We start from the raw sequence: 19,314 nt of genomic DNA on the forward strand, positions 1-19,314 counted from the left end.
AGAAGATATTCACCAATGGTACAACCAGAAGGAGTTAATATCGAAAATTGATAAAGAACTCATACAACTCATCACCAAAAAATAAATAAATAAATAAAACAATCTAATTTAAAAATAGCAGAAGACCCAAATAGATACTTCTCCAGAGATGACATACAGATGGCCAGTGGACATATAAAAAGATGCTCATGTCTCTAATCATCATGGAAATGCAAATTAATTCAGTGAAATATCACCTCACACCTGACAGAATGGCTATCATCAATAAATCCACAAACAACAAGTGTTGGCAAGAGTATTTAGAAAAGGAAGTTCTCTTGCACTGTTTGCAGAAATGCAGATTCATGCAGCCCCTATAGAAACAGTATAGAGTTTCCCCACAAAATTAAAAATAAAACTGCCTTATGACCTAGTAATTCCACTTCTGGGTGTACAGAAAAAAACCCAAAACACGAATTTGAAAGAATACATGTACCCCTATGATTATTCCAGCGTTATTTACAATAGCCAAGATGTGGAAGCAACCCGAGTGCCCATCAATAGATAAGTAGATAAAAAAGCTGTGGTACATTATATAAGGAAATATTAGTCAGCCATAAGAAAGAACAAAATTTTACCGTTCATGACAGTATGGATGAAAACATACAGGGTATTACGCTAAGTAAGATAAGTCAGAGAAAGACAAATACCATATGATTTCACTAATGTGTGGAATCTAATGAGCAATATAAGTAAACAAAACAGAAATAGACTCATAGATACAGAGAAGAGACTGGTGGTAGCCAGAGGGCAGGAGAGTTGGGGGACTGGGTGGAAAAGGTGACGGGAGTGATTGTTGGGGGACAGGGGGTTGAGTAGAGGTGAAAGAAGGTATAGAGGGCATAAATGGTAATGGAGAAACAAAATAAAAATGAACTATTAAAAAATAAAAATAAAAAAGAAGTACAAATTGGTAGTCATAAAATAGGCATGAGAAGGTAAAGTACAGCATAGGGAATATAATCAATCATTCCGTAATAACTGTGTGTGGTGCCAGGTAGATATGGGAATATTCGGGGGAACACTTTGTAAAGTATATGGCTGTCTAACCACTCTGCTGCACACCTGAAAGTAATACAGCATAATACTGAATGTAAACTATAATTGGAAGATAACATTAAAAGATAAAATCTCTCTTCAGTATCTGGGAATCCATTGTATTTAGTTCTTGCAACCTCTTGCATATTAACAACAGCATATCATCAAAGCATTTAACCAAAGGCCTTGATTCTAATAACTCCCAGGGAAGTATAGGAAAGCTATAAAATATACTATCAGATATTAAAGGACCACTACTCAGGACAGATCTGTGGAAAGGATGACAAATTTAGGTTCTCTTTGATGTTTGTTGTAACCATGATTAGGCTTTTTAGAACTGGTTTTATTTTAAAATTTCTTAGGGAATTCACTTTTAGTGCCATAAGTAGTGAATCATAAGAACAATACTACTTGAAATTATTCCCTTTTGAAAAGTTTAATTAAAAAATATGCAGACACATGAGGCACCAGTGATAGGAAGTACTTTCATAACAGGAAAGTGATTCTGTGTGTTACTTGTATCAACATGCTCAGACACCACAAAATTGAGTGTATTTGGCACATTTTTTTTTTTTAATTGGGGAATGTTTAGGTCCTCCCATAATTAAAAAATGAAAAATAATTTGCTTCCTCACTAGGGAAACGATTAGAATCAATGCTAACATGACTATTTAACATCTGTAAAGTAATAATACCTTTGAAGAAATAATGTAGTGCAAAAGCAACATAACTTTGGAAAATAATAAGTACCCCAATAGATAAGAGACATTGTTTCAAGCACGAGAATTAAGAGTTGGTCAAGGAGCCTTGTCCTTGACTCCTGGGATCAGAACTCTTCAATATGTGACTAATAGCACTTGTTTCTTGGCTGCTTATTCACTCATTCATTTACCAAATTCACATTTATTACAGAAATATCAATAAATCCATGTCTCCATGGTCAATTAATATCTGATGAAGGGAGCATGAGCATACAATGGAGTGAAAAACAGTCTGTTTAATAAATGGCGTTGGGAGAACTGGACTGGTACATGCAAAAAAATGAAACTAGACCACCAACTTCCACCATATACCAGAATAAACTCAAAATGAATATAAGTTGTGATACCATAAAAGTCCTAGTAGAAAACCTAGGCAGGAAAATTTCAAACATCCCACACAACAATATTTTTGCTGATATATCTCCTATTGTAAGGGAAATAAAGGAAAAAGTAAACAAATGGGACTAAATCAAATTAAAAAGCTTCTGCATGGCTAAGGAAACTGTCACCAAAATGAAAAGGGAGAACTACATGGGAGAACATATTTGCCAATAATACATCGGACAAGGGTTTAATCTCCAAAATACATAAAGAACGCATACTACTCAACAGTAGGAAGACAAAAAAACCCAATTAAAAATTGGGCAAGACCTGAACAGATACTTTTCCAAGGAGGATGTACAGATGTCCCAGAGACATATGAAGAGATGCTCAAAATCACTATGTATGAACATGTATGAATTACTCATGGACATAGACAAGAAGGAGGAGATTGACTGTGGGCAAGAGGGTGGGCTGGGTGGAGGGAGGCAAAGGGGAAAAAAGAAATTGGGACAACTATAAAAGTATAAACAACAAAATAAATAAATAAATAAAATGAAAGTTCAGTTTGTATCTGAGTATAGTTGTAGTAAGGCCTGAAGCGTGGCCATATGGTGGTAGGTGGGAGAAGGTTTCAGGACAAATCTTGGTCCTTCATCCAGCTGGCCAGTGATCCCTGTGCCACGACTCTAGTTATTCTCTGTTAAGTCTATGCCTTGAATGGCTTACAACCCAGGTATATTAGTGAGGTGCTTTCAGGTTTCAAAGAGCACAGACATGCCTTTGATCTTGGGTGATTGGAATTTACTACAAGCAGAAAAGAGGAAATTAGGATGCAAGTATGGGAAACCATTTTAATGAAACAATCAAGCCTTATGAAGAACCAGAGCACTGTTCATTTGTCTCCAGGATCATATAGCAATTCCAATATCCCAAAAGCAATACTGAGATCATCTTCGAATAGAAGGGCATTGGTTCTTCCTGAACAAGATACCCTTCCATTCACTTGATTAAACTATTCTGTACTGTCCTTTGCCTACTTCTCAGTTTGTACCGTGGGTTCTATTTATGCAATGCCTCTACTAGCTCATTGGAGTGTGCTAAGTCTCTGCTTGGTCTCCTGGTGCCTATTCCACTTTGCTTCAGGTATCACTCACTGTGTGCTTTTGGGCAGAAAAGAGTTAACAACAAATGCCTGCAAGGTTGGCCCTTGACTGGCATCTGAGAAGTTAGGTTTCAGGACAGTCCTGACCATTTGCTAAGCAACCATGGCTCACTATGCCGAAACTGTACAAACAACGTATAGTTTACACTAAAGATCTGCTTTTTTTCTGGCACTCAAGAATTTGGTATGTGCCAGGAAATGGTACCTACATGACCAGTCCTAAATAAAAATCTTGGGCACTATTTTTTGTCTGTAATGAGCTTTCTTGATAGAATTTCATAACTTGTTGCTGGAGGAATTAAGTATGTCCTGTGTGACTCTACCTGGAGCTTGTACCCTGTTTCATCCAGACTTTGTCCTATGAACCTTTCCCTTTGCTGATTTTGCCCTGTGTCCTGTTGCTGTCATAGCCATGAGCTAAGTATAAACTGAGTATGACCATATGCTGAGTCCTGTAATTTTTCCAGCAAATCTTTGCATCTAAGGGCAATCTTGACAACCTCTGACACAACTTTGCTTTTGGACTTTTGAAGAAAGAATATCTTATTCACAGCCCACTACTTAGTCCTTATTATGATCTGATGCTGGCTACCTCTTTATCTCCTGTCACTCCCCCACTGCCTGTTCTAGCTATGACAGATATGCTGTTCTTCAAACATTCCAAGTGTGTTCCTGCTTCAAGACCTTTGTTCTTACTGTTCCCTCTGTCTTTGTCTTTTTCCCCAGACATCAGCATGCTTGTTGCTCACTTCACTTCACTCATTCACACGCCTGCTCGCGTGTCACCTATCTAAAATCACCACCCCTTCTTCCCCACAGGCCATAGCATCTGTCCCTCTATCTTGATTAATTATTCATAGCACTTATCAATATTTTACATTACATTGTTTTTTGTTTATTGGTTATCTTTCTAAATTAGAGTGTAACTAAATGAAGGCAGGGACTTTGTTTTGCTCACTGCTCTCTGTGTAGTAGCTAAAGCAGTGCTTGGCATAGAAAGGACTCGATAAATACTATGTTTGCAGAAAGGAAGGACTTGATAAATACTATGTTTGCAGACAGAATAAATTGGTGACATATTTATGAAGCATATTTCTCATACTAGGCCACATTATATGCCCACGGACAGTGTACAGATCTCTGCCAAGACTGCTGATTACCCATCAGTATTTACTCTCTCATTTTTTTATAGTAAAAGAATACCTGATTTTTGGCTGGGCACCACAAATAAAAAGTGCATCTCCAGGCCCTCTCATGCTGACAGGTGCAGCTCAGTGATTAAGTACAGGCCAATGGGATTTAAGTGGAATTTGGGTGTGCAACTTCTAGGAAGTGCCCTTAATTAGAGTGGGCACAACTCTCCCACCCCGTTTCCTTCCTGCTGGGTGAGATTGGCCGTATTACATGGTGGCCACCTCGAATCATGAGGCAATGTTGGGAATGGAAGGTACAGTCAAGGAGCAACAAGATAGACGTGATCAGATAATTCAAGGCCAATACCGATTCTGAAGAACCTACCTCTGAATTTTGACAAGAGCCAGAAATAAACTTCTATCTTGTTTAAGCACAGCCATATGGGATTTTTCTCTCACATGAAGTTGGCTGTAATCCCTCCTAATAAAAGTACTAATCTCCAGTCCAATTCCTTGAAGCCAGCTGGTAGTTACAAAGTACAAAGCATGATGCCGTATGAACTATTCACTTTGTTTCAAGGAAGCTGCCGGCATGACAGGATGGTCCAGCAAGCAGAATGTTGTCCTCTGGGAAATGCCAGCTGTTGTATTTTTAGCATTTTTAGCATATTTACAACAATTACAAGCATTGTAGTAATGCTCCCCTGATGGATTGCACCTTTCTATGTCCACATGCTTCTTTGCAATATGGTTTTGCCATGCCTCCCATCAAAAGGCAGAGGCTGTCTCTCAACCCCTTGAATCGGGGTTGGCCTTGTGACTGGCTTTGACCAACAGAATGTGACAAAAGTTAACACTCTGCTAGTTCTAGAGTCTAAGCCATAGGAGATCTTGCAGCTTCGACTCTCACCCTCTTGGAGCCCTGAGATCACCAAGCTCTGCAGCCTGGAGCAGCTGACCAAAGGAGGTGAAAACACGTGGCGGACAACAGAAGCAGCCCAGTGCAGTGTCAGCACCAATTGCTAAACATATAAACGAGGCCACATGAGTAATAAGGCCATAAGAAGCCACTCCCAGATGGCCACCCTACAGAACCATGAAAGTAAAATAGCTGCTGTTTTTACAGCATGAAGTTTCGACAAGTTTTGTTATGCAGGAAAAGGTACCTGAAAATTAATCTTGAGCAACTACCTGTTTCTTGCTACAGAAAGACAATGGCAAATGTAAGTGAAAAGCACTTAAAATTATTAAGTTTGGTAACTTGAAATACAAAATCTTCAGTTTACCTATTTTAACATTAAAAATGAACATAAGTATTCAATAGTTTTATAGTAAATATTAAAAAGTAGTAACATAGGTTAGTAGGAGGAATGTTGAACGAGAAATTGGTAGAACTGGGTTATGGTTCTCCTTTTATTAAGTAGTTTTATGAACTTGAAGAAGTTGCCTAGCTGTTGGTCCCTCATTTTCTTCAGGTGTAATATGTGAATTGCTCATTCATTCATTAAAGAAACATGGATTACATTACCACAGGCCGTTGAGAGCTATTCTCATGAGGGATGAAATGAGAGGAGACTTTGACTTTCTACTGATATGTTTCTGTATAATTTGATTTTTAAACACATGGATTACTTTTTAAATCAGCAAAGATAATAAAGATGCTATTATGGGCTGAACTGTGCCCCCTTCCAAAATGGATATGTTAGGGCCCTAACCAGCAGTACCTCAGAATATGACTTTTTGAAGATAGGGCCTTTAGAGGGGTGATTAAGTTAAAATGAGGGGATTATGGTGGATCCTAATCCAATCTGACTGATGTTCATATAAGGAGAGGAAATTTGGATGCGTGAGAGACACCAGGGATCTGTGTGCACAGAGTAAAAACCATGTGAGGACAGAGTGATGTAGTGACCATCTGCAAGCTAAGGAGAGAGGCCTGAGAAAAAAACAATTCTGCCAAACCTTGATCTTGGATTTCTAGACTCTATAACTATGAGAAAATAAATTTCTGTTGTTTTAGCTACCCAGTCCATATAGTATTTTGTTGTGGCAGCCCTAGCGAACTACTACAGGTTTTTTAATACCGAAAAAGAACTAGCACTTTCAATGAGCACATGGTTCTTATTCTTGAGGTACTTATATTCAAGTAGTAGGAGAGAGGCATTAACTTTTAATATGATGCAATACGATAAATGCTATGGTGGAACTATGTAAAGAATATTGTCCAGAGAGGGGGACCTAACTGGCTATGTAGGAAGGGAGACAGATGAGGGTGGGCCCGGTGGGCAGAGTTTAGGAAACATCCTGGGGGAGAGATGCCACCTTCAGTGTTGAAGGAGGAGAAGGATAATAATTGTCCTACTTACTGGTCTCAGCTGACCCTCTGTGCATGGTTGTCATAAAGAACATTGGTACCAATTAAGGATTTCAAGAATCTATAAAATCTTAACAAGTACACATACACAAACTGGGTAATGGGCATGTTGCCAATGTTCTATTTTACTTTTTTTAAAAAAAGGGTGTTTAAAATGCTATCTACCATTATCACCATACATTAAAGATATTTCAACAAAAAATAGGAAGGACATTGAGCATAAGAAAGGACAACCGCTTAAATTGAATACAGTTAACTTTAACTTCTCTCCACTGTCCTTGGTTTTTGCCCTGCACATGGATTAGTGGTCTTAGACCAACATTTGATGGTCACTAGGCTTTCAGGTTATGAGCATAATATTGATTTCTTTATATTACAAAACTACTTTTTCACCAAAATCCATACTTCTTTTCTTCCATGGAAATAGAGATTACACTAGGTGATTACACATGGCTACCCAGCTAAAGTAGCCATCTTCATCCTCTTTTCACAGCTAGAAATGATTATATGTAGATTAAAAGTTACTTGCCTTTCAGTTCCTCTGTTTTCCCTTAACCACAAGTTGGAACACTGAATGTGCCCACAACCTAACTTTGACCAAGAGGATGAAGGTATCACCTTAGGGGATAGTGAAGCAATAAATGGAAGGGACCTAGGTTCTTGGGTGACTTTGGGGTAGAGACTCCCTGCCACGCTGGACTGCTTTACTTTGGGACTGTAACATGAGAAAGAAATGAACTTCCATGTTATTTAAGCCTGTACATATAGATGTATATATTCTTTTTGGTATTTCTTTTTGAGAGACAGCTTAGTCTTTAACCTAATAAGCAAGTCCCACTCGCTCCTGCTTTTACAGTGATATCTGCCTTCCAACTTACCCTTCAGAAGTTTCATGCTACTCCTATGTATCTCACTCATATAGGACATGCGAACTACTAGGTTATTAGAGAAAGACGTTTGCACAATATTCTGCTATGTAAATGTGGAATGCCCCCATTGGAGAAGACCTGTTACCTTCTTAGCATTCTTGCGTAGCTTCTCCCACAAGTCTCCGCCTTGTTTCCTTTGACCTACTTAGCTTACAGTTAAAGGAACTATTCTCATGGTGATTTGGTTGCTCAGCCAATGAACACAGCTCACCCTCAGGACTTTCCATTCTGCCTATATCACTTCCCTTTACCACCTTCTGAACACTGCCTCTTTCACTTGCCAAAGAACTAGATAATACACATTCTATTTCAAATCACACAGACACTTTCAACTAACAGTTAGTGAACAGGTACTTTGTGAGGTATAACATAAAATGATGAAATAAAGAAAGTACCTGACTTTTCATTCTACTTAAAAAAATAGACATAAGCAATTATAAATTAAAACGAAAAGTTCTATAATTAGAATAAGTACAGTGTGTCATGGGAATACTTAGAAGAGGCACCTAACACAGTGTTTGTATAGGAGGGAGTGTGGTTAACAGTGTTATAAAAGTCATGGAAAAAGGTGAAGCAAATGTGTACCTTGGTTGTATAAAACTATATACCTGTTAGTTGCTACTAAGACATAATTCTAAAACTTCAAATAATTTAGAGTATATAAAAGTGGAAGTTCTTTCTCCCCATACATTAATCTTAATTTCTGTAGTTATTTGTTAATATTTAGTACCTATTCTTTCAGATATATAGATTAAAAAATAGATATACCATAGTAGTATATCCATGCAGGGTTTTATTTTTCAAAAATCTAATCATGGTCCACATATTATTATGCAGTCTCCATTTTTCACGTGGACTTCCTTATCATGGATGTTTATTTCCTTTACTTATTTATTTAAAATTGAATTTACTGGGGTGACACTGATTAACAAAATTATACAGGTTCCAGGTGCACAATTCCACAACATGTCATCTGTACATATTTCCCTTACTTTTAAAAATTCATTTATAGACTTCTCTAGTAATGATACAGTAACTTATTTAATAAATCTGTTTTTTTAACATTTAAGTTGTTTCCTATTTTTTTCTTCTAATAGTAGTTTCAAGGAACATTGTATCCATTGGCCTTAGTGACACATATTGAGAGAAGAGGATTACAATATAGAGATCCTACACCTGCCCAAACTATCATATATATATATATATGTGTGTGTGTGTGTGTGTATATATATATGTGTGTGTGTATGTATATATATACATATATGTATATATATGTGTATATACACATACACACACACACACACACACATATGGAAAAGTCCGAGACATTTTTGGATATGTAAAGTATCAGAAAGTTACCTTCTGCTTTTCTTTCTGGGAATTTAATTGAGGAATCACTCAAAATCAAAATTGAAGCAAAACTGTATCTCCGGGGAATTTAAAGTGTATAAAAGTAAATGAGTAATCAGTCCAGTAAGATTTAAAAGAATAAAGGATCATAGAATGGTTCATAAATGGGAAATGTGAATTATAAATTATTATTTCCACTTTAATTTTTAGTTTTCTTTAAATTCCAGACATACCCTGAGAAAGGTTTGTTTTGAATCATGACAAAATTTTCTAGAAAAATAAGTAAACAAGAATAGTTACAGATGTTTATTAAAAGGGGGGCTGAAGGTTGGTATTTGCCTTATCAGATACTGAAGAATTATAAATCTATAATAGTTAAAGCATGCTAAGTACTGAGAATAGACAGATAAATCAATGGCCTAGAAATGATAAACTGAAAATAGAGCCTACAAAATATAAAAAGATAGTAAGATAACATTTTAAAGAAATTACAAATCTAAGGGTAAGGAATTGTTTCTTTAATAATGTGGGGGGAGAAAGAACTTTTGGATGAATATTTCATTACAGCTTTGTATCCTAGCATACATACAAATAGATTAAGGTGTTAAAAATTCAACCATAAAAAATTGAAGAAAATATAGAAGAAAGTTTCTATCATTGCTTTATGAGGGATGACTCCTTCGAGCAAAAAAGCAATGGAAGAATGCATAGGGAAAGGTAATAGATTTGACCATATAAAAATATAAAGTTTCTGTAGTTAAAAAATATAGATAAAATGAAAAGGCAAATTATAAACTGAAAAAGATTTTTATGACATATGTTGCAAAAAACAGAGTTTCTGTTGCTTGTCAAAACTCCAATACAGATTGGGTCCAATTCTCAGTCTAGTCTGTACTTAAATGTTCACAGATGAATGTGTGTGAAGAAAAAATACAAAACCACGTGTGATAGTCTAACTTTAAATATACTATTACTTGCCTTTAGGTGAGACTTTGCCCCCATTCTCAAACTGTAATACATTTCCCTGGTTCACTCACTCTCCCACGTTCCCTGATAACTATTTTATACCCTCTTCTCACACTTCAAACTTTCAGCATCTCCTCTCTATCCACACTCTGAACCGATGAACTTATTTCACTCGGAAAACAGTAGCAATCAGAGGAGGATTTTCACACGCTCACACCACCATATCATCCTATCCACTAGCATCTCCTTCTGTTACAGAGGAAACTTCTATGATCCCAGGGCACTTGCTCTCACCCTGTCCCGCCTATTCCAAGTCAATGATGTGTTTCCAGAAGTTCCCATTACTTTCTGTTTGTAATGAACCATTCACTTCAACCTAAAATCATCATTATTTTTCACATCTTAAGAAAATCTCTTTTGTACCACTTTCTCCTCAAGTTATAGCCCATTTTTATGCTCTCCTTTGCAGCACTTACTTTAGAAGGAGCTATACATACTTGCTTTGACATTTCCAATTCCTTGACTTCCATTCTTTCCTTAACTCAATCCATTCAGGCTTTCACCCCCACCAACTTCCTTACAACTGCTTTTGTTTGTCAAGGTCACCACGGACTTTCATTTTTGCTAAATTCAATAATCAACCTTCAGTTTTATCTCACTTGATTTATCAGCAGCATTTTGACACAACATAAACAACCCCCCCCCCCTTCCCAGCACCTGGTGCATCTAGCACACCACGCTCCTCACTGTGTTCTTCCTGCTTTACTGTTTTTTTTAGGTCTAAATGGCCCTCCTGAAATCACCTCTCAAAGAATCTTTCCAAATCCCCCAAAACTATTCCATTTCTAGTTTTCCCCATTTCAGTGAATGACAACTCATCACCTAGTTTTTTGGACCAAAAATCTAGAAGTCCTATTTGATTTATCTTGTTTTCACATACTCCACTTCAAACCAGATAGAGAATGTGTTGGCTCCATCTTCAAAATCGATCCAGTGGCTGATCACACTTTACCGCCACCACCCTGGTGTAGGCCACGGTACATCTCAAGTGAATTAATAAAATAACCGCCGAACTGATTTTCCTGCCTCCTCCCTTGACGCTTTTGTTCTCCAACCAGCAGCCTGAGTGATCTTGATGGGTCAGATTAGCTGTCAGGTCTTTGCTGAAAACATTCTGACAGGTTCCTGTCTCAGAATAAAAGCCAAAGCCCTGGGATATAAGTCTCCTCCTTGTCCTCCCTCATCTTCTACACTCCCTGCCTACTCTGCTTCCCGTTACAGCAGCCTTCTCACTGTTCCTAGAAAAAGCCAGGCAGCTTGGGCCTTTGCAATGGCTCCCTCCCTTCCTTTGTGTCTGCACTCAGCTATCACCTTCCTTGCCCATTTTCTGCAGCCATTCCTGCTAAAGCCCTATTCCTTCCCTTTCTTCATTTTTCACCTTAGTACTATCACACTCTAATATACCACATAATTTCACTTATTATTTAGTCCCTTGTCTTTCTACTTACATTAGAATGGAAGCTCTATGAAGTCAGGGATTTTTGTTTGTTTGTTTTTAAATCTATTTTATTGATTATGCTGTTACAATTGTCCCATTCCCCACCCCCTTCCCCCCTCTGCCTGGTACCTCCCTTCCCTCCAGCAATCCACCCCTTAGTTCCTGTCCATGGGTTGTGTGTGTAAGTTCTTTGGCTTCTCCCTTTCCTATACTATTCTTAACTACCCCCTGTCTAGTTTGTTACTATCAGTTATGCTTCTTTATCCCTGCACCATTGCCCCCATTCTCCCCCTTCCCCCTCCCAGCTGATAACACTCCAAATGATCTCTATACCTAGGATTCTGTTCCTCTTCTTGCTGTTTGCTTAGTTTGTTTTTGTTTTTAGATTCAGTCATAGATAGTTGTGAGTTTGTTGTTTAATGTTCATAGTTTTGATCTTCTTTTCTTAAATAAGTCCCTTTAACATTTCATGTACTGATGGCTTGGTGATGATGAACTCCTTTGGCTTTACTATGTCTTGGAAGCACTTTATCTGCCCTTCTGTTCTAAATGATAGCCTAGCTGGATAGAATAATCTAGGTTGTAGGTCCTTGTTTTTCATCACTTTGAAAACTTCTTGCCAGTTTCTTCTTGCCTGCAAATTTCTTTTGAGAAATCAGCTGACAGTCTTAATGGGAACTCCTTTGTAGGTAGCTCTCTGCTGTTCCCTTGCTACTTTTAAGATATTCTTTTTATCTTTAACCTTTGGCATTTTAATTATGATGCATCTTGGTGTGGCCCACTTTGGGTCCAACTTGTTTGGGACTCTCTGTGCTTCCTGAACTTGCATGTCTATTTTCTTCACCAAATTAGGGAAGTTTTCTTTCATTTTTTTTCAAACAAGTTCTCAATTTCTTGCTCTTCCTCTTCTCCTTCTGGCACTCCTATGATTCAGATGTTGGTACATTTAAAGTTGTCCCAGAGCTTCCTACACCTCTCGTTTTTTTTTGAATTCTTGTTTTTTTTTTCTTTTCTGGTAGACTGTTTATTTCTTCGTATGTTCCAAATAATTGATTTGAATCCCGGCTTCCTTCCCTACGCTTTTGGTTCCCTGTATATATTTCTTTATTTCACTTTGTGTAGCCTTCATTTCTTCCTTTATTTTTTTTCCATACTCACTGAGTTCTCTGAGCATTCTTATCACCAGTGTTTTGAACTGGGTATCTGATAGGTTGGCTATCTCTGTTTTGTTTAATTCTTTTTCTGGTGTTTTGTTCTGTTCTTTCCTTTGGGCCACATATCTTTGCCTCCTCAGTTTGGCAGCCTCCCTGTGTTTGTTTCTGTGTGTTAGGCAGAGCTGCTTTTACTCCCTGTCATAGTAGCATGGCCTATATAGCAAAGGCACCTATAAGTTGTATGGGGCAGAGCCTTAGGTAATTGCCAGGGCAGAGCAACCCACTTCATCACTCTGCAGCTGCAGTTGGGGGCCAGAGTCAGAGAGGAGCCAGTGCCATTGTCTGGCCTCTGGAGGTCCACCGTTATTCATCCCATTTCCAGTCACTTCATCCACTTCCTGTATGTGATTGGCGCCCCTCCAGCTGCTGCCCTGGGGTTTGCATATGCTTTAAGACCATGCGCACCCTATAAGTGGTGAAAATCTGGCAGTTTCTTCCACTGCCCCAACACTCACTGGTTTTTACAGCCAGAGGTAATGGGGGTTTATCTTCCTGGTGTTGGAACCCTGGGCTCTGCAGTCTGGCCTGGGGCCAGGATCGCTTGCTCCCAGGGTATCCCTCCCAATTTTTAACAACCACATATGAATATGGGACCATGCATTCCACCATCACCTCTGCCGCAGCTTTACCCCACCATACTGCCTCTCCATTCTTTTTCCCCGACTCCACCCCTCCTACCCATTTGGGTGAATGTGTCTTCTTTAAATCCTTGATTGTTGGACTTCCATACAGCTCAATTTTCTGATGGTTCTGGGTGTTACTTCTTTTTGAATTCTGGTTGTAATTCTTTCTATGGTTGCACAAGGAGGCAAAGGTGTCTACCTATGCCTCCATCTTGACTGTGAGTCCAGGGATTTTAATTTGTCTTATTTTTCACTGATACAGTCCTAGTGCTGGCACATAGTAGTTGCTCAATAAAATTTTGTTGAGTAAATTAATGAATTTAATAACTACACAAAGGACAAATGGCAGTGTGAATCTCTTCAAAATTCCGGAAGTATAATTTTACAATACGTATCAGAAGTTCTAACTACACATGCAGTAATTTCACTTCTGGAAATTTATCTCATTGCAGGGTTTCCCAGGCTAATATAAATAAAATGTTATTCCAGAGTATGAATAGGTATGTGGAAAACAAGGAAAAGTATGTAAAAAAGGTTTCTTCTAATCGGCTGTCGTTCTCAGACTTGGTTGTACATTGTAATTCTCTGAAGGGTTTTGAAATATATCGATGCATGAGTTTCACCTTCAGAAACTCTGATTTAATTGACTTGGACTGGTTGTCCCTTCTTGTCATATCAGCAGCCTATGATGATTATTACTGAGACCCATTAATTCTTAGGGGCTGTAGGTAGTAATCTTACTCACATCTGTGGGCCTGTATTTTTTTCATATACAAAATGACGGGCTTAGAGTACATTATCTGTAAACATACTTCCAACTGAGACATTCTATGGTCACATGAGAAACGCTCTCATTTAGGGGTTTGTAGGAAGTATTTGCTGTTTTTTCATGATGATTCACTGGTGTACGTGTAGGTGTGCATTTGTGATATCTAACTACCACTCAAAGACCCCAAATACCTCTGAATACCATCACACTGGGGATTCAATTTTAACATTTGATTTGGCAGGCGGGGCACAAACATTCAGTCCATAGCAACATAATACACTGGGAAACATCAGAAAGTAGTAGTGAGTAACCCTTTCTGAAGCATCTAGCCATAAAATGTGAAAAGGACTTTTGATCCTACAGAACCCTTCTCATGCTCTATTTGTACATAGAATTTGTAGCATTTTCTCCAATATCCCTTTAAATATAAGGACTATGATATATACTCTAATTAAATACATGTTTCACCAATAAAGAAATAATTTTGTTTCATTAGTTTTGAGTTAGTTCAATTGCCAATATCTTGTTTTCTTTTCCAGCTGAATAAACAATAAACTCATGCAGCTATTTACATGTATGGTGTACTTGAAACAAATTAAAAAAAACACAGAAGCCGGAGTTCTTCACTCTATCATTAAAAAGATAATACAGCTGAGTTGAATTAACCCTCTTAGGGATGCATTTCTGACCAAAATAAACTACCAAATTATTCAATTCCATTGTCCCCACACAATCAGAGACATGAGAGATCAGATAAAATGTTACTGCACTCACCACTGTAAGCTACAAATCCTTAAAAATCGAATCACCCACTTAACCAAAAAAACATGTGTTTTTTAGGACAAATAACCTGTTTTATAAAAAATGTTATTGCGTGTAACAGACAGTCGGTTTTAAATCCTAGCTGCATAACTTACTATAAGAAAATCCACTTCACATATATTATTAAATAATATATTAATAAATATAACAAGCTTATGTGTAAAATGCCTAGCACATACAAATGCTCCATGTGTGTTAATATTTATCATTATAGGGACAGTTTGTGTGGCTATTGTTGCAAATATTACTAAATATTACTAATGAGTTTTTGTTAAATATTTTTAAGAATATTAAGAAAAGAACTTTTTTTAATACTTTGCTAGTTATGCTAGAAAAGTGGACTATCTTTATTCTGTGATAACACAGTAGTTCTTGTTAATGTTTTTTATTGTTAATTTCACCACACAAGATGCATCAAATGGTATCTGTTTTATTTATTTTGTAATAGTTTTCAAGTGATGGATAGGGCAAAGAAAGTGTAAATGAACTTTGTGATCCCAGAAACCAGAACCTGGAGTGAGCATAGGTAGTGAGTGGTAGGAAGGAATAATTACAGGAAAACCTTTGTCCATGAGGACCCAGATAACCTGAACCTTATGTTCGAGATTCTAACGGATGCCTTCCTACATTGTACTGGGTCTCACTAAGCAATATCTTTTTTACATGGAGTAATGGTGTTGAGACTCTGAGCATAAACCTCTCATCATCTTGGAATAAGTCTATGTTTGGGCTATAAAATGAGGAGGCCTGAAGAACAAGTCTTGGAAGCAGACTGTCTTGTGAATATAGTAAAGAATCAGTAATATAATCAATATGACCTCACTGGCTGGGATGAGTGATGGATTTCTTTGTTAACTTTACTAAATGGTAATATTAGGAAAGCTTATCTGAGTGGCAACAGTTGTTCTTCTGGACACCCCCTTTCTATTTTTATTAACTACCACCCCTGAGGAGTGATTTGGGGGTAGTTGAAACCAACTGGCCTGGGTTGAAGAGTTTGTACGCTGCCTACACCATCTCATTTCTCAAAGATGTCTTTAGTTTTGGTAAATGAGAAAGCACTTGGTTGCCATTTCCTTTCTGAGAACTGCTAGTTAGCAGGGAAGGAAGTAGATACTTGGCTCAACTTCTCTCCTGTGGGGGGAAGGGGAGGGCTGGACTGCTCTTCTGAGCACCAGCTTCTGTTTTTGTGGGGCTTGGTTTCATAACTGCTTGATTCTTCTTTATAAATGTCAATAGAATTGGTCTGAACAGCCATACCTAATGCCCTTTCTGAGAACAAATGGCTGAGGCCACAGTTGTGGCCAAACTCTTGGCCACAATGCTGCTCAACATTCTTAATTGGTTCTCTGTCCACTGTTAATTTTTTAAGGATCTTGCCAAACCAAAGTGTGATTTAAATATTGCTTCTATGGGAATTAAAAAAAAATTTCTGCCCATGTTGAAGAATATAGCTTTGGGGAAAAATCCAACTGAAGTGTCAAGTCCTGTCAGATAATCATGGTAGAATTAGAACTTCTGATTCTAGGAGTCTTTGGGAGTCCTAAGGTTGGATGTTGTTCTGCCATTAACAGTCATGTTTTGTTATTTGTTTTATTTGATGTTGAAAGCATATTTTTAATATTATTTCATACCACTTTCCAGCATTACATCAATGTCTTTGGCCCTCTGGCCATATCTGATCATCAGATGGAAGCTTCTGCTTCCTTAACATTGTCTTGACCCTCCTGCAGATGTTGTGATTTTGAAACTTATCTCAGGCACTAATATATGTATGCCATTTGGTTGCAGATATTTAGGAAGTGGTGGTTCATCTAAAAATATTCAGAAAGAATCAAGAAAAAATGAAGGCTTCTGCCATGAAAATTCTCTGACACTTTTCATTTCTGTTACCATCAAAAATAGTTAATTAGGTGGTTCTTTGAAGCCTTTCAAAATGTACCTAATGCTAATGCTTTATTTCTTCAGTGTGCTTTTGACTTTTGTAGTTTCACCACTGAAATTTAAGTCTAAAAATTAAGTTTAGGTTGGAGGGCTCTGGGGTCAAGACTGCCTAGATTCAAAACCCAGTTTGACCATTCTCTAGCTCCGTAGTCTCTGGTGAGTTTCATTGTCTGTAAAATGGGGATAAAAATCAGCAGCCAAAACAGGATGGGTGAAAAGATTAAATAACCACAGTTTAAGCTATTATTGTTTTCCTTTTTCTAATAATAAAAATAGGTAAGGGAAAAATACTTACTGAATATCTAGTATTTGTTAGGCAATAGTTGAATAATTTATTGATAGCCCATGTAATCCTCTAAGGAAGATATTCTTTTGTCCAGATGATTAAACTAGAAATCTTAACCAAATGTCTAAAGGTCACACAACTAGTGACCAGTTTGAGCCCAGGTTTGTTTCTCAAGCCATGCCCTTTCACTACATGACATAAAGAAAACCTTATTCATCTCCCTTCCCCCCAACCCCGTCCCAGGTTATAATGTTTCAGGGTTTCCCATGCTGTTATATGATTTTTTGTGATATATAAAAACAAGTTCATTACTTCATAGCTCATGAAAAGGCATGAAGGAAATTTAAATGCCTATTACCACTAAGTGAAGGAAGCCAATCTGAAAAGGCTACATACTGTATGATTCCAATCACATGACATTCTGGAAAAGTCAAAACTATGAAGACAATAAAAAGATCGGGGGTTGCCAGGAGTTAGGGGAGAGGAAAGGGAAACAGGTGGCATACATGTTTTGGGGGCAGTGAGACTACTCTGTACACTGTAACGGTGGACACATTTATACCAACCCATAAAATCTACAACACTAAAGGTGAACCCTAAGGTAAACTGTGGACTTTGGGTGATAGTTATGTGTTAATGTAGGCTCATCAACTGTAACAAATGTACCAGTCTGGGGGGGCATATTGGTAATGGGGGAGGCTAGGTATATGTGGTGCTCAGGAGCATGTAGGAAATCTGTCCCTGTATCTACATTTTTCTGTGAACCTAAAACTGCTCCAAAAAATAGTCATTTAAAAAAAAGTGTAGAAAAGAAAAGCAAATGGGTGTAACCTGAGAGGGCAGGGGTAATGAAAAATAAGTTTACAAAGGAACGTAACGCCTTGTCTATCCGCCTAATTATGACAGAGTGAAAAGTGCAAGACCAGGTCAGAAGACTTTTTTTGAAGTCCTGCTTGCTTACAAGTAGCTGGGTGACCCTACCTCACCTTTCCGGATTTCAATTTAAAGATGGTTTAAATGAGGTGGTTGAATTGATCGCCAAGTTCCCTCCGGTCCTGACATTCCAGACTGGCAGCTAAAGACCCATCCGTTTCTTGTTTTCTCCTTCAACCCGACCAGCCACCGTTCCTCGAACCCGTTCTGGGTGGACAGCGTACTTTTTGAGTGCCCACTCAGCCCTAAATACAACCACTCCCGGTGACTGCGGGACCAAAGCACCTAAGGAGACGACTGAACTCAGAGGGGGAGGAAAAAACCAAACAAGAAAACCCAAGATTGACAGCGCGCGGTAGAAGCACACAGAAGGAAGACTGGGCAGAGCGAAGCGGACGCTGCGCTCTACGGCGGAAACGGGAACAGGGCGGGGCGGTGACCAGAACCGATTGGAAGGCTGAGGGGGCGGGGCCCGCGCTGACAGTTCGAGGAACGGTGGCTGGTCGGGTTGAAGAAACGGATGGGTCTTTAGCTGCCAGTCTGGAATGTCAGGACCGGAGGGAACTTGGCGATCAATTCAACCACCTCATTTAACCATCTTTAAATAAGGTGGTTGAATTTGATTCGCCCAAGTTCCCCTCCGGTCGCCTGACATTCCAGACTGGCAGCTAAAGACCCATCCGTTTCCTTCTAACCCGAACAGCCCACCGTTCCTCGAAACCGTTCTGGGTGGACAGCGTACTTTTTGAGTGCCCCCACTCAGCCCTAAATACAACCACTCCGGTGAACTGGCGGACCAAAGCACCCTAAGGAGACGAGTCTGAACTGGGAGGAAAAAAAACAACAAGAAACCCAAGATTGACAGCGGGCGGGTAGAAGCACAAGAAGGAAGACTGGGCAGAGCGAAGCGGACGCTGCGCTCTTCGGCGGAAACGGGAACAGGCGGGGCGAGGTGACCAGAACCGATTGGAAGGCTGAGGGGGCGGGGCCCGCGCTGACGTCCGGGAAGAGCGAGGGAGGCTGCGCGGGCGTCTCTAACCTGTGCTCACCCCCTCGCTTCCCTTCCCCCCAGCCCGCGTCAGCCGGGGGGTGGGGCGTGCCGACACCCCGTGACGTCACAAGGGGCGGGGCATCGGAGGGTCAGCCAGC

The sequence above is a fragment of the Desmodus rotundus genome, chromosome 2, assembly GCF_022682495.2.
Source record: "Desmodus rotundus isolate HL8 chromosome 2, HLdesRot8A.1, whole genome shotgun sequence".
Taxonomy (NCBI): Eukaryota; Metazoa; Chordata; class Mammalia; order Chiroptera; family Phyllostomidae; genus Desmodus; species Desmodus rotundus.